The following is a 16,155-nucleotide window of genomic DNA, read 5'->3' as shown; positions in this document are numbered from 1 at the left end:
TATTTGATACACTGCCGATTTTGCAGGTTTTTCCACTTACAAAGCATGTAGAAGTCTGTCATTTTTATCATAGGTAATCTTCAACTGTGAGTGACGGAATCTAAAACAAAAATCCAGAAAATCACATTGTATGACTTTTAAGTAATTAATTAGCCTTTTATTGCATGTGATCACCTACCAACCAGTAAGTTGTTTATTTGTTCTAAACTTTCATTTCAGAGTACAATAACACATTAAACAGACAGATTAAACAAATCTAAGGTTTCTAAAGGTTTTGACCGGTATTGTAGCAGATTAATGGCAAGAGGACAGTGTGTTATAAAAAGAAATTGATATACCGCTTTATCGGTCAAATATTGTGAAGGGGGTGTCATGTTTTGGGAATTTATCAAATAATGAAGTAACTGGTGACAGTAGAATTCTGATTAATTCAGAAACACTTCAAGCCACAAACAACAAATAATTTCTTGTACATGTTTCAGTAATCCCAAATGAACATTTCAGAATTGCTTCTTTAAACAGCATCCAAATGCAAATGCTATGATGGATTTAACATATGTCCACTTTCTTAAGATTTTTTTTTTTGTAATGCGCTCCAATAATGTTGCTCTTTCAGCCACATTGATCAGTATTTACTGCTTGCCTCCCAGATGACACTCCATTTTTGTAGGTCCACCAATGTTGTGAGTTTATTGGGGTAGCCCCAACCAAGTCTCCAGTATGGGTCTTGCAACTGTTGCAATAGTTCCAAAATAGGTGTTGAGTTAAGGTTGCTACAGTACTGTAGTACTGTAGCAACCTTGTGTGTTAAGGCAATATATACAGTAGAAGTAAAGTGAGATTTTATTTTATTCACATTTTATTCACACTAATTAATGTGTTTTTTACTTACAGATTTATTTTTAATGTCGAATTAGAATTAACACAAGCTCACGCTAGCAATAACACAAGCCAAGAATAAATATGATTTGTTATATAGTCAGAAAAAGCATGCACACCAAAAGGGTTTCAAATGATCTGCTTATCATAATTGGTGATTCGCATTTTCATTACACTACAAGATAGATTTATTTTGGGTCATAATGGCATGTTTTATTTACTCCTTTGAAGTAAATGTCAGTCCTTTGTCCAAACTGTTCGCCATATCTATTTTCTTCAAAGATGACATTACCTAAAACGGATTTCTGGTCCATGAATCAGGCTAGCAAATGAGTATATCTGACATATTAAGTAGCTTAATACTGTAAGTAGATAGATACTGCCACCGTATGGTTGTACAGGTGTAGTCCAAGCCTCAGCCATATGGACTTATGAACTACTATTATTGAGTATAAATAATTAGGAGACTTCTAAAACATATATGATTCATAAATAGAACCAGCTATCAGGATACACCAGTTTGACATGAGATCAAAAACTATTTGTTTTTTAAATGTGTTTTTAACATAACTGTGTATACAAAGAGCCATATCAAAGCTCTAAAACACAAACCCGTCTCTCACAATTCTTGTTTCTCAATTTCTTTTTTTGTGCTATATTACCACCTCATCTTAGAAAAGACATGATAAAAATCTCTAAAATAATTTCCTCACTTGCATGGATGGATGAAAACATTGTTGTAGGAGATCAGTGTCACTTCAGACTAGTGGACAGGTTTTTCAGGTTTCTATGTTTTTCAGAGTTGATATTCAACAGATACTACTACTAAGAGACACATTTGGGTGAAAGGAAAGGCTCTTTGAAGCATTTTTAATCTATGAATTAGACTTATGTCTACACGACACAATTCAGGCAGCATTGCATTTTTACACCCAAGTAATTTCCTTTTTACTTGTGATAATTGTATGTTTTTCTATGCATACAGCAGTGGTCCTTAGACCTGCCCTGGGAATCCCAGCCGCTCCATACATCAAATGTATTCCAGAGCTTGCCCACGTCAATCAACCTGTCGACTAATTATCCACTCGATATGGGTGGGCCAATTTAGGGCTACAGCAAGTTATGGGAAATCTGGGGGTTTTCAAGAGAGGTTTGAGAACCATTGGCTTGCAGTACACCGTACTATGTACTGCTTGTACAATGTCTCGATTTGAGGTAGGGGGCAGTATATCACCATGTACAACATCAGCTGACCTGATCCCTGATTATATTAAGCTGCAGACCACGCAGGATAACATTACTTAGAGTAGACTCTACCCCTCCACATTCAGAGGCTCAGTTGCAAGCATTGTAGGTCTAAATGTCTTTCCCATTATTTATTTCAGGATTATTTTATTTAAGGTAATTTCATTTCATATTTTACACTTTCCACCCTGTAATTCTCTAGTAATTCTTCTTTAAGATGACAGGACCATCCCGCCATGCCATCACATTTAAACAGGAGTCATCAATATTTTGGCCTAAAAAACAGTAGCTTGTTAAAATAAATTAATAAGATCAACTCATTTTTACAGGTTCTTTATTCTAAGACACTTCTAATGAAACTGGAGTCCATTATAACCTAAACAGCACCGCGGTATTACTTTTTGGCAAAACAGTCTCATTGCTTTTACATACAAACTTTTTGCACAATTGTTCATACCGCAGTCAGTCCTTTTCATGAATAACAGAGGAAAACTTTGAGTTGCTACTTCCCAGAAAGGTCAAAGAGAAGGGAATGACAGGTTCAGATGTGTGGTTGTGGAGTTGCTCAAATGGGAAAACTATAGTTTTAGATTAAATTCATGCCACAATGTTTTTTACATGCTCTCAACAATTACCTTTCCATAGTCGACATCATGTATCATCATACTTATTGCATGGTAAGGATGTGACGTATCATATGAAATGGGTGACGCACTGGATTGGACGGGGAACAATCTTCACTCAGGAGCACTACTGACAAAACTAGAAGCTTAAAAGACACAATAGCTTCTGAGAGTCCCTTAAAATACGAATTTCTATCCGTTCCAAAACAATCTTTCCTGCGCCTTGCTTTCATACCACTGTGCTGAGGTCCCTCATGAGGTTTTATCCTTCTCCGTTTCAGCGTTCGTGGTACAGTGTTTAGGAAGGCAGCCCTTAGACAGGCAGGAAGGAGAGAAGGTAATGGTCCTGTGAGGGGAATGGAATCAATACCCTGTTATGAAATCTGTGGGCTGGACTTTTCAAAGGCATTACAAACTAAGCCTAAGCAAGGAAAGACACACAAAAGGTATTTGAAATCCATCTATTGAGCAGGGGACTACACTGGCTGGCAAGCAATCGGTCCTATTGTTTGGTGTCCAATTGAGTTCAATGTATTTGTGATGATGCGGCTCATTGCAGAACAGGAAATACAACTACTGGCCAACTAGGCATCGCATGAAGCCGTATAATTAATTGGGGAGAGACAAGGAGAATGAAAACAAGACTATTCAAATTTTAAATTATAAAATTTTCTGAGTACACATATAGAGGGTCACATATAGAAGGTTAGTACATATTTCTAAATACAGACAAATCGGGATGTTGGGAGAGTTCATTGATTAATGGACTATTGATTTGGTCAGGGAGAGCTTGGGATATGTTTCTGAATATCTACTGGAGCAGGTGTTGTGCAAGGTAAACAGATGGCAACATAACAGTAGACAGCATGAACATGAAAACAGCAACTGCTCTGCTCTCTACTGTACAATGAGCATTATAACAGAGACAAGGGTAGAATGAACTGACAGAAGAAAATGTGTTTGTATGACTGCTGAGAATCAGATGAAACACGTAGAACATATCTAGTACTGTATAAGATTCCAAATAATTTGTTTAAGCATTACTTGTCCTGTATCTGTTCAGGATCGATGGTGTTCCATAGAATAATCCCAATCCAAGCAACACTCCGATCACACTGTATGTGAATTCTTTCCATGCTCTACAGGCAGCAATAGTCCAACATTTCCAAATAACCTCTGGTAATGTTTCATGTTTGCAAGAAATAACTTTATTCAATCTTTGAGTGTACACTGTACAGTTCTTGCCGCCTCTGGTACTATTTTATAATTTCAAGGGAAATATTCATGAATATTTGGGGAAAAGTTTATCATTCTGTTATGATCCCCATAGATGCACCCACCCATTGCTTGTGATAATTCCTTTTGAACTAGCTATTAAAATTCTTCCAAGTTGTTGATTGAGATATCTTCCTAGCAGTATCGTCATTTTTAGCATTGGGAACTGACAGAGGCGATCCATCACTGAGGAGCAAGGGTACTGGTGGAGACTGAATTCTTGCAAAGGAGGAGTGATATACCTGAGAAGGAGTGATATACCTGAGAAGGAGTGATATACCCGAGAAGGAGTGATATACCCGAGGAGCCAGTTCATTTAGGTGTACCTGTACAATTGTTCTGGGAAGGATCCTACTGGGTGAAAGTACCAGGATGTTGGTCCATGCTGACTGCTGGGGAATGACAGTGGTAAGGCTGTGGGGCTGACAAGAACACTCTCCACATCACCTGGTAGGATTGGTCTTTCATCCAAGAGCGTGATGAACTCGAGACACCCAGATCCACGTGGATGGGGGTGGTGAGAGGGATGAGATGCTTTCCAGTGTCTAAGGCAGTGGATGTATCTAGGATAATAAGAACATAGGAGAGTTGGATTGAGCATTGCAAAGAGCTTCCGCTATATAGAGCGAGGCAGTCTCGGTCGAGTGGCTTGTCTTGAGGCCTAACAACTGGGATCGAGGAGATCATTCTGAGAGAGGTACTGGGAGACAGCACAGAGCTGTTTGGAGACAGCACACTCAAGTGTCTTGGAAAGGAAAGACACTGTTCTGTAGTTTTTTATGTCAGAGTGGTCGATTGTTGTTTATTTAGGAGGGGTGCGACTCTGGCCATTTTGAAATGATGGCCTGGAGGAGGGAATAGGGTCAAGTGGGCATGTTCACTACTAGCTGCATGATATTACCGAAAGAGAGAGGGGGGAAAGAGTGGGGAAAGAGGGGTAAACGTAGGGACAGGTACAGTATGTGAGTGACCAGTTGACCCGCTAGGCTGAGTAAATGAAAAAGGTAATCTGCCTGAGCGGGAGGAAGAAGGAGGATGAGATGGAGGAGAGTGAGGAGTGAGGAAAGGGTGAAAAAGAGTGTCATAGGATTAGAATAAGAAGCATGCAATTTTGAGTGATAGAAAGTGGCCTTGGGACCAGATAGAGAGGAAGACAAGGTTGTGGGGACCGACTTAAATAAGTATAAATCAATGTCAGCTCAGTGGGACTTCTAGTTTCATTCTGCTTCAATGGCTCATCCCTCCTGAAGACCTGGTTGCTATTTACACATATTAAGTGTCCCAAAGCTGAGGGAGGCCACATTATTCATGGTAGAAGGGCTCATCAGAACCTCTGAGAGCCACGTTGATGGGCAGCAGGGATGCAGGCACACAATGTAATGTGTTTAGAGTTTGTGAAATTTAAATAACACGTTAAAATTCCTGATTTCAAGGTTTTACTTTTCTGAAATAGGAAATACTATCCAAATTAAATATTTAACTGTTTTTGAGTTTTATATCTTGTAAAGCGATAAAGGAAGTTTATTCATTTTAATTTCATGCTTCTTCATTATTTAAAAGTAGAATCTGAATTGCATCATTCAAGTCACCAGAGTCCCAATATTGATGCAATTCCCTTAAAATTCTCTGAGATTTCATCAGCAACATGGGAAGATAGTCTGAGCCAGTGGTTTGGGATTTACCTTCTCTCTCTCTCTCTCTCTCTCTCTCTCTTTTCCCCTCATCCACTCTCTCCTTCTGCCTTTCTTCATCTTCTCTGTAATTTAATACATTTTAAGAATACCCCAACATACACAGACATACTACTGACCTCTTTTCCTCACATTTTCAAAATAACCAATTTGTGTCAAAAATGGTGACATGTCCTCCAAAACACAAGCTAAGCTCCATTAGAGGCAAGAACACAAGTAAATATTTTTGGTAATTGGGAGGGCACACTCCACATGGAATGAACCTTGGTCACAGTGATGCAAATGCAACACCACCCAGGAGGCACCTTTCTCTCTTGATCTGCCAGCTGGCCTCTGAAGATAAGCAGGGTCAGTCCTTGGTTGGGGTATCCCGGTATCCTGGGTATATTTCCAATCCGACCTTCAAACTTTAATAGCCAACTAAGCATCCCCAGCTTCTAATTGTCTCCTTTTACCCCTCTCCACCCACTGTAACTAAAATCAATGGTAAAGTACTATAAGGACTAAAATGGATGCAATCACCAATGCAAGGAACTTGTATCACTTGAGCTAAGTGATTAATATATAAATGTAATATGTTTTCTAGCTATTTTTCTTTCCCTCCCCCTCACCTCATTTCTGCTGGAAGGTAAATAGAAAAGATATGAAACTAACATATTAGGCTTTATTGCCTGTTATTAATAGACCATGTAATGAGGTACTAGCACTTTGTTTTTGTTACTGACCAATAAGTGTTGAATGAACAAACAATGTGCATGATGGATCTCATCAAGCAAACCAGAATATATTATTTTTTTAATCTTTAGTATTCACCCTTGTTACGCCCATTTAGAAGCCGAGTTACAGTACACCAAGTTGGGAGTGCCTCCAAGTACCAAAGGAAGATGTTCAAAATGTATTTGGTGTACATGGACTATTTACCACAGTTACAAGGTTAAATAAAACACTTAAGTTACTATTTTTTTTTTCAGAATCTACAAAGGAAATTGATTCCACCGTGGCAGAATTACTTTAGAACTGATACAAACTAGGAAAATGAATTCCCCTTTATAAAAAAACAGATTTTCAAATTGAGGCCAAGAGGATTTGAAATTCCCCATAAAGCTGCAGTTAAAAAAAGGTTTCAGAGCACTATGCTCCCTGTTTGATGAACAATTATGTTGCCCATGGCTGGAGCTAATTAGAAGCTATTTATAATTATGGGGAAATGCATCTTAAGCACTGTGGGAGTGAGAGGTGTGTGGTGAAACCAATCAACCTTGCAGGCAGGGTTTCCATTCCATTTGTCCGCTTAAAAAACCTACCTCCACGATAATGAAACTAAACCTAAGAATATTGCAACATGTAGCCTAAATGTTTAAGGAGTCAAGGGAATTAGGGTGATTAAATCGGGGATTTGACTAAGCTCTAATGTTTAAGTTCATGCAGACATGATCAGAAAGTGGATTTAAACTTGAAGAGACGTGGAAATCGAGGACAGAAGGTTTACTTGATATATGAACATCATGGACACATAGTCTGACTGATAAGTGAATAGAAATGGGTGTTTGGTGAGACATTTAGGGATACATTGCTTTCTCTTCTTCAGACAGCCTGTCAGATGCTTGTCCAGCATTGACGTCTGACGTGTGTATAGTTTAAAAACAGAAAATTCAGAAAATGCCAGCCTATATTCATTAATTGCATCCTAAAATACATTCCAAATAACAAATTGTACATTCAAATCACAGAATTTATTCTGTGTACCAAATATTTCGCCCAGGCTATTATAGGTGGACCACCAACCAGTGAGAAAAAGTTAGTGGATTCATTTTATTAAAGTAATTTTTTATATACATTGCAAGTCCCCACTAAAGTGTTATACAGAATAAACTTAAGTACTTGCTTTCCAACAGTAATATTATGTAAGGTATTGTCTGTTTGTGACTTAATGTTGATGCTAGCAATTCTTGCTTACATTGTTCACTCCTCAAATGAGAATAAGTTGAGTATACACTCATGACACATTACGCCATGCCTCTGAATAAAGTTGGACATGTTCACAGCAACAACTTCATCACCACAGCTTTCCCTGATAGTAAACTACCTTGCTGTTTTGATCCACTTTGTTCCAACTAACCAGGCAAGGTTTCTCATTTCATATGCGTCTTTCCTGAAATGCCTGGGCCAAAACGTCACCTTTGCACCAGAACAGACGATTCCAGATGAATGATTGACTGATTAGCCATTGGTGCATGTCTGTGTAATTACGTGACACCGCTAGATGCACTTGAATGAGATTATCATATTGGAGCCAATATATCCATTGACAGATGCATACTAATGGGCCTCCCTGGACCTACTGTTGTGAATCACTTTTAAACACTGAATCTCATGCACAACCATTCAACAACAGGACATGACAACAAGCCTGGGGTCGATACTCACTAGTTCAATTATCTCTCATCAGTAGGCAAGCAGTTGTTTGTGTTCCTTTAGCTCAACTAACAGCCCACGCTCTATATACAGGTCCCCTCAGAGACATATTCATTCAAGTATTGTGAATTTTTTTTTTACAAGCAATAATTTTAAATGGCTCAGCAATTTATGTTTTTAGCAATAATGATGTCCTGTGTAAAACCTTTCATTTTCTGTTTCAAACATAGCACAAGATCCTTTTTCAGTCAAAGCTAGCATCATGTGTTCAAAGTGAGTGCACTTTTCTAGCCCTCTCCATCTCCCCCACTCTTGAAGTGATTGCATCTTGGCTCTGTTCAAGCCAAAGCTACACTTTTTCCCTCCCATCTGCTAACAATCCCAGTCTGTTACCTGGTGATAGCCACACATGGAGGAGAGGCAAGGCCTCTGCTCACACTAGCCCTGATGCCTCAACCGGGGACCCTCATTAAAAACAAGGTTTGCTCTTCATTCTGTCTCTCTCAACCTCTCTATATATATCTCCTTGCTGGCTTGTTTATTCGTCTCTCTCTCTCTCTCGCTTTTTTCCCTGCGCCAAGAGCTCTAAGATGAACAACTACAGTTTATAGAGCAGCTACAATTGCATACTAAGCATACACCCATGAGGCACATCTAAAATGAAAGGTGTCTGTGTGAGTTTTACACGCTCAGGGGCAGAGTGAATAAAAACATATGTCATGGTAGTTCAACTGGGGTTAGAGTTTAATCTACATGACTACAATTCAGCTGTAGTGCCATAAGGAACCCACCTTTCAGATTTTCTTCTGTTTTCTTTCGTGTATTTTTTACAGTTTTTACCAGATCTTTTACAAATGAACAAATAAAATCAGATTTTTCCTTTATTTGATTAACAAAGTTATGCAACACCCTTGTTAATAAATAGAATGACACAAAGAAATTGGGCGCGACAGCTTTAACTGCAAAAACAAAAAACAAATGCTTTCTGCAGATCTCTTACTTCACCGTATGAGACGTTTGGTCCACTGATCCATACAGAGCAGCTGGAATCAGGGTGCACACTGCTAGGCAACTCCAGCTCTTTGTCTTTGCATTAGACACCGCCCAATCCCAGACCAGTTCCATACACAAAGAACTGGTAATGGATAATGCGTGGAGATCATCTCCATGTTTAGTTTAAGCTAGAGCCAGGACTAATGCCGTTTTATCCTACGATCCACAAACTCTAATCATTCAAATGAAGGCACTTAGAGTAGGTTACGTCCAGAACCAGAGCCAAGCCCCTTAAATGTGCCCATGACACGCTGAATTAGCAGTGAAGTGAACCTAATTACCAGCTCTGTTAAAACCTCTTGAGCTGACAGCCCTTTCTCTCATTGTTTATCACTGTTTGCCTATGACTGCATTCATCTGTCTAGCGAAAGGAGAATCTTCTGAACAATGTATTAGAGAATCTTCTGAACATTGTATTAGAGAATCTTCTGAACATTGTATTAGAGAATCTTCTGAACAATGTATTAAAGAATCTTCTGAACATTGTATTAGAGAATCTTCTGAACAATGTATTAGAGAATCTTCTGAACATTGTATTAGAGAATCTTCTGAACATTGTATTAGAGAATCTTCTGAACATTGTATTAGAGAATCTTCTGAACATTGTTTCCATGGAATTTGGAAACACTCTTTAACCCATATGATTTAGGGCCTAGTACCCAATACAGTTATAGAATGCCTGTTCATAGTTACAATCACTTTGAGGAACCTCTAAATTAATCTGGTATAATACTTTGCCAGGCATATCTTGATGTGAGTCATTATGCTAAATTCCAAAGATTATTTTACAATTATATGCTAGTCACATACTTCCATGTAAAATAACTATCAAGCAAAGGCACCTTAAATTCGTATTAACCCCATTTATTTGGGTGGTATGTGTTTATTTGTAAATAAATATATGCATGATGTCACGTCCTGGCTATGCCCCTAGCCATCTCTGCGCTGGGCTCGGGGCATAGCCAGGACAGGACAGGAGGTGGCTCATTTAGCCACCTCCGATCCTTTTGGTCTCCCCAATTGGAGGCAGGTGTTGGTCGTTGCCTCCAATTGGGGACCCTATTTAAGTCCTTCGCTTCTGTCATGGTTGTGGTAGGAGTAGGACACGGGCGCAGAGTCGAGGAAAAGGGTATAATCCATGATTTAATGAAAACAAAAGACTCAAACAAAACAAACAGCGGCAGCAACCAATGACGTGGGGTATTCCAAACAAAGGAGATACCAAAATGAACCACACCGCATGGCAAAAGCAAAGGACTTAAATAGGGTCCCCAATTGGAGGCAACGACCAACACCTGCCTCCAATTGGGGAGACCAAAAGGATCGGAGGTGGCTAGATGAGCCACCTCCTGTCCTGTCCTGGCTATGCCCCAAGCCCAGCGCAGAGATGGCTAGGGGCATAGCCAGGACGTGACACAGGCATATATAATATACACTCACCTAAAGGATTATTAGGAACACCTGTTCCATTTCTCATTAATGCAATTATCTAATCAACCAATCACATGGCAGTTGCTTCAATGCATTTAGGGGTGTGGTCCTGGTCAAGACAATCTCCTGAACTCCAAACTGAATGTCAGAATGGGAAAGAAAGGTGATTTAAGCAATTTTGAGCGTGGCATGGTTGTTGGTGCCAGACGGGCCGGTCTGAGTATTTCACAATCTGCTCAGTTACTGGGATTTTCACGCACAACCATTTCTAGGGTTTACAAAGAATGGTGTGAAAAGGGAAAAACATCCAGTATGCGGCAGTCCTGTGGGCAAAAATGCCTTGTTGATGCTAGAGGTCAGAGGAGAATGGGCTGACTGATTCAAGCTGATAGAAGAGCAACTTTGACTGAAATAACCACTCGTTACAACCGAGGTATGCAGCAAAGCATTTGTGAAGCCACAACACACACAACCTTGAGGCGGATGGGCTACAACAGCAGAAGACCCCACTGGGTACCACTCATCTCCACTACAAATAGAAAAAAGAGGCTACAATTTGCACGAGCTCACCAACATTGGAAAGTTGAAGACTGGAAGAATGTTGCCTGGTCTGATGAGTCATTCAGATGGTAGAGTCAGAATTTGGCGTAAACAGAATGAGAACATGGATCCATCATGCCTAGTTACCACTGTGCAGGCTGGTGGTGGTGGTGTAATGGTGTGGGGGATGTGTTCTTGGCACACTTTAGGCCCCTTAGTGCCAATTGGGCATCGTTTAAATGCCACGGCCTACCTGAGCATTGTTTTTGACCATGTCCATCCCTTTATGACCTTGAACCATTTCAAATTGGTTTCTTGAACATGACAATGAGTTCACTGTACTGAAATGGCCCCCACAGTCACCAGATCTCAACCCAATAGAGCATCTTTGGGATGTGGTGGAATGGGAGCTTCGTGCCCTGGATGGGCTTCCCACAAATCTCCATCAACTGCAAGATGCTATCCTATCAATATTGGCCAACATTTCTAAAGAATGCTTTCAGCACCTTGTTGAATCAATGCCACGTAGAATTAAGGCAGTTCTGAAGGCGAAAGGGGGTCAAACACAGTATTAGTATGGTGTTCCTAATAATCCTTTAGGTGAGTGTATATTATTATTAGATTTTTTAAATGTTTGTAGAAATAAACTCTTACTACCCAAATAAATGGCTTTAGTTAGACTTTCATGTGCCTAAGATGTTGGCACAAGACTGTAGGTCTGTTATCTATGAGTGTACCCTTTCTGTCAATCTCCTTGCAGATTTTAGTACGTGGTTGAGGGAGCCTTGGCACCAATCCTTCTCCCCAGTGTTCAGTCTCTGGGTCTCAGAATGAACGCGGAGAAGAGCGGTCCAACCTTATCTCAGCAGAACCTTTGTGTTTGTTCTACGCACTGTGCAGTAGCCTGGTGTCAGCCGGGGTCTGTAGCAAGCTTCCATGACTGCCTCTGCCTGCTGTGGATGATGGCTTCAATGACAGATGTCATTCCCTTAGGGCTGCTGCAGACGTTTTCTGTACTGTGTGTTTTTCACACGCCTGAATGCATCTCGACACCTCTACTGTATCAGAGGATCCAAACATCCCTCAGGGCACTGTAGTTGGGCATTGTAGGGCACTGTAGTTGAGCATTGTAGGGCACTGTAGTTGGGCATTGTAGGGCACTGTAATTGGGCATTGTAGGGCACTGTAGTTGAGCGCCACAATCTGGGAGGGGATCTGGTGTAAAGGGACGATCCCTTGGTTGTCTCTTTGATTTGGGAGTAGTTTGGCAAGACTAACATAAGTATGAGTATTGTGTGCATCACAACGAAACTGAAGGTAAAACACTTTTTCCTCAACATAGAAAAACAGGAAAACTCCTTCCATGAGGAGAGGTGCTAAGCCACTGAGACAAATTATGTTATTATACTCTGAAAACAGGCAAGCTCACAGCAAAGTGTAGTTAGTAAAGCCATGTGAGTATTTTGAACATCCAGGGAGACAATGTTCATTCTCACCTCAAGCCAAGCCTTGTTTTTGGGTTTGGGCTCATCTGATAATGACAACAACTATTGTTATTGGGCTCAATCTGGCTCGCTCTGACGCCTGCCACCAATATGATAATGCTGTGCCAATATTATCAGAGCTCCCAAGATGGAAAATGTGCAGGTCTACGTGGAGATACTCTGTTGCTTCCACAGCATCAGCCAATAAACTGTGACGTGTCAGTAAAGGACTCCCCGACTGCATCAAGCTGGATTGACAGATCGCTGGCTGAGAGAGCTCCATGACACCGGCCACATTTCCTGCCTGCCTGCCTCACTTGACTTGGACAAAGCCGAAGCTGGAGTCAGGCATTCAACTTGGTTTTCAACCCTTATTGTAACACAACCCATTTCTCGACTGTCTAAGGGCACATTTGGCAACAGAAATCTCAGAAACTAAGAAGGACAGGAAGAGCAGAAGAAATACCAAGACCAAAAACACACACACAATACTGAAGAATGCAATATTTCACCAGTCATATTGGAAAAGACAGGTCAGATAGTTCAGAATAGAAATTTGCTAAATTGCTCTTGGAAGCAGTTCTCAAGACTCCTCAAAACTCCTAGAAGATACCGGCAGATCAGTCAAAAGTGAAATTTTTTGGACGATGTGGTTCTTGCTATGTCTAGCAAAAACAAGGTATTTATTTATTTAAACAGTTTTCTTAACCAGGGAAGTCACTTGAGAACCAATTCAAATTTTCGAGCATACACCATAATATGAATGTGACCAATATAACGTAAAGTGTAACAATTTAAAATTAAGTGACACCAGATGGGGTATGACAGCCGGGTGGCTATGTAAGATATCCCTTGACAGGACATGGCTCTCATCAATTTCACACAGACTTGGGGTGACCTAGATCCTGTTGGTCATATGCTAGGAAAGCTACTTTAGCATAGCATGGAGCTTAACTATGGCTCTACATAACAGGACAGTACATATTAGTAACACTCTCTGTATGTCTTTGTGTGGCTCATCGTATGTTCAAAAAGTAATTGTCTACAGAATATACTAACAGTCTCTGGATAATGGGAGTAGTCGATATGAATGTCAGTGGTAAATAGCTAATTAGATAGCAATCAAGAGCATGGCACAGGGGCGTCTTTTATTCCTTCTCACTAAGTGGAGCAGAAGGTCCATTAAAACAACAAAGACATTTTAAAAGCCCTCGAAAATGAACTTTGTGAAAGTTTATGAAGATGTTATATCCACATTTTTGACTGTTTAATTTATTTGTTACTGCAATTTATTTGTTATTTTATTTGACAATAAAGTGGGGAAATATTTTCAAAAAGAGCAGTGGGCCAGATTTGAACTCATACTGCAGCAGTAGATGTCCAATGGCAACAGCCAAGAACAGCAGACCACCCCAGGCCACAAGTCTGAAATGTAAATGAGCAAATGACAGACATTAGAATCATTTTAAACCTTGGATACATAACAAGTTTGCATTTCCTGCTGTGTTGAAAAATTCCTGGCAACAACAGGATGATCAACATGAAGATAAGGCGTTTGTATTGATCAGATTTTATCTTTGACACATTCCATGCTTTCTACTTGACACTGAGATGCATTTGTAAGGCTGTCTTCACATTGAAGTATTTTAATTAATCAGTGATTAATTACAATGTAAACCTGTTTCCAAAAAAGTTGTGTCGCTGCATTTGGGGATGTCATCATCTATGGTACGTAATATCATTAAAAGATTCAGAGAATATTGGGACATTTCTGTATGCAAGGGACAAGGCTGGAAAACCAATACTGGATGGCCTTGATCTTTGGGCCCTCAGGCAGCACTTCATTAAAACAGACACGATTCTGTAGTGGAAATCACTGCATGAGCTCAGGAACCCTTCCAAAAACCTTTTTCTGTGAACACAGTACATCGCTGCATCCACAAATGCAAGTTAATACTCTACCATGCAAAGAGGAAACCATACAGTGGGGAGAACAAGTATTTGATACACTGCCGATTTTGCAGGTTTTCCTACTTACAAAGCATGTAGAGGTCTGTAATTATTATCATAGGTACACTTATACTGTGAGAGAAGGAATCTAAAACAAACATCCAGAAAATCACATTGCGTGATTCATTTGTATTTTACTGCATGACATAAGTATTTGATCACCTACCAACCAGTAAGAATTCCGGCTCTCACAGACCTGTTAGTTTTCTTTAAGAAGCCCTCCTGTTCTCCACTCATTACCTGTATTAACTGCAGCTGTTTGAACTCGTTGCCTGTATAAAAGACACCTGTCCACACACTCAATCAAACAGACTCCAACCTCTCCACAATGGCCAAGACCAGAGAGCTGTGTAAGGACATCAGGGATAAAAGTTCAAGATGACAGTCAATCTCCCTCGGTCTGGTGCTCCATGCAAGATCTCACTTGTGGGGCATCAATGATCATGAGGAAAGTGAGGGATCAGCCCAGAACTACACGGCAGGATCTGGTCAATGACCTGAAGAGAGCTGAGACCACAGTCTCAAAGAAAACCATTAGTAACACACTACGCCGCCATGGATTAAAATCCTGCAGCGCATGCAAGGTCCCCCTGCTCAAGCCAGCGCATGTCCAGGCCCGTCTGAAGTTTGCCAATGAACATCTGGATGATCCAGAGGAGGAATGGGAGAAGGTCATGTGGTCTGATGAGACAAAAAAAGAGCTTTTTGGTCTAAACTCCACTCGCCATGTTTGGAGGAAGAAGAAGGATGAGTACAACCCCAAGAACATCATCCCAACCGTGAAGCATGGAGGTGGAAACATAATTCTTTGGGGATGCTTTTCTGCAAAGGGGACAGGACAACTGCACCATATTGAGGGGAGGATGGATGGGGCAATGTATCATGAGATCTTGGCCAACAACCTCCTTCCCTCAGTAAGAGCATTGAAGATGGGTCGTGGCTGGGTCTTCCAGCAGGACAACTACATAAAACACACAGCCAGGGCAACTAAGGAGTGGCTCCATAAGAAGCATCTCAAGGTCCTGGAGTGGCCTAGGCAGACTCCAGACCTGAACCCAATAGAAAATCTTTGGAGGGAACTGAAAGTCCGTATTGCCCCGCGACAGCCCTGGAACCTGAAGGATCTGGAGATGGTCTGTATGGAGGAGTGGGCCAAAATCCCTGCTGCAGTGTGTGCAAACCTGGTCAAGAACTACAGAAAATGTATGATCTCTGTAATTGTTTCTGTACCAAATATTAAGTTCTACTTTTCTGATGAATCAAATACTTATGTCATGCAATAAAATGCTATTTAATTACTTAAAAATCATACAATGTAATTTTGTGGGTTTTTTAATTTTTATTCTGTCACTCATAGTTGAAGAGTACCTAAATTAAAGACTTCTACATGCTTTATAAGTGGGAAAACCTGCTAAATCGGCAGTGTATCAAATGCTTGTTCTCCCCAATGTATACTGTTTAAACTAGATCCAGAACCTCCACCACCTTCTTTTGACCCAAGCTCATTGA

This window comes from Esox lucius, chromosome 3 (genome assembly GCF_011004845.1).
Source record: "Esox lucius isolate fEsoLuc1 chromosome 3, fEsoLuc1.pri, whole genome shotgun sequence".
Lineage (NCBI taxonomy): Eukaryota > Metazoa > Chordata > Actinopteri > Esociformes > Esocidae > Esox > Esox lucius.
This window is presented reverse-complemented; position numbering follows the sequence as displayed.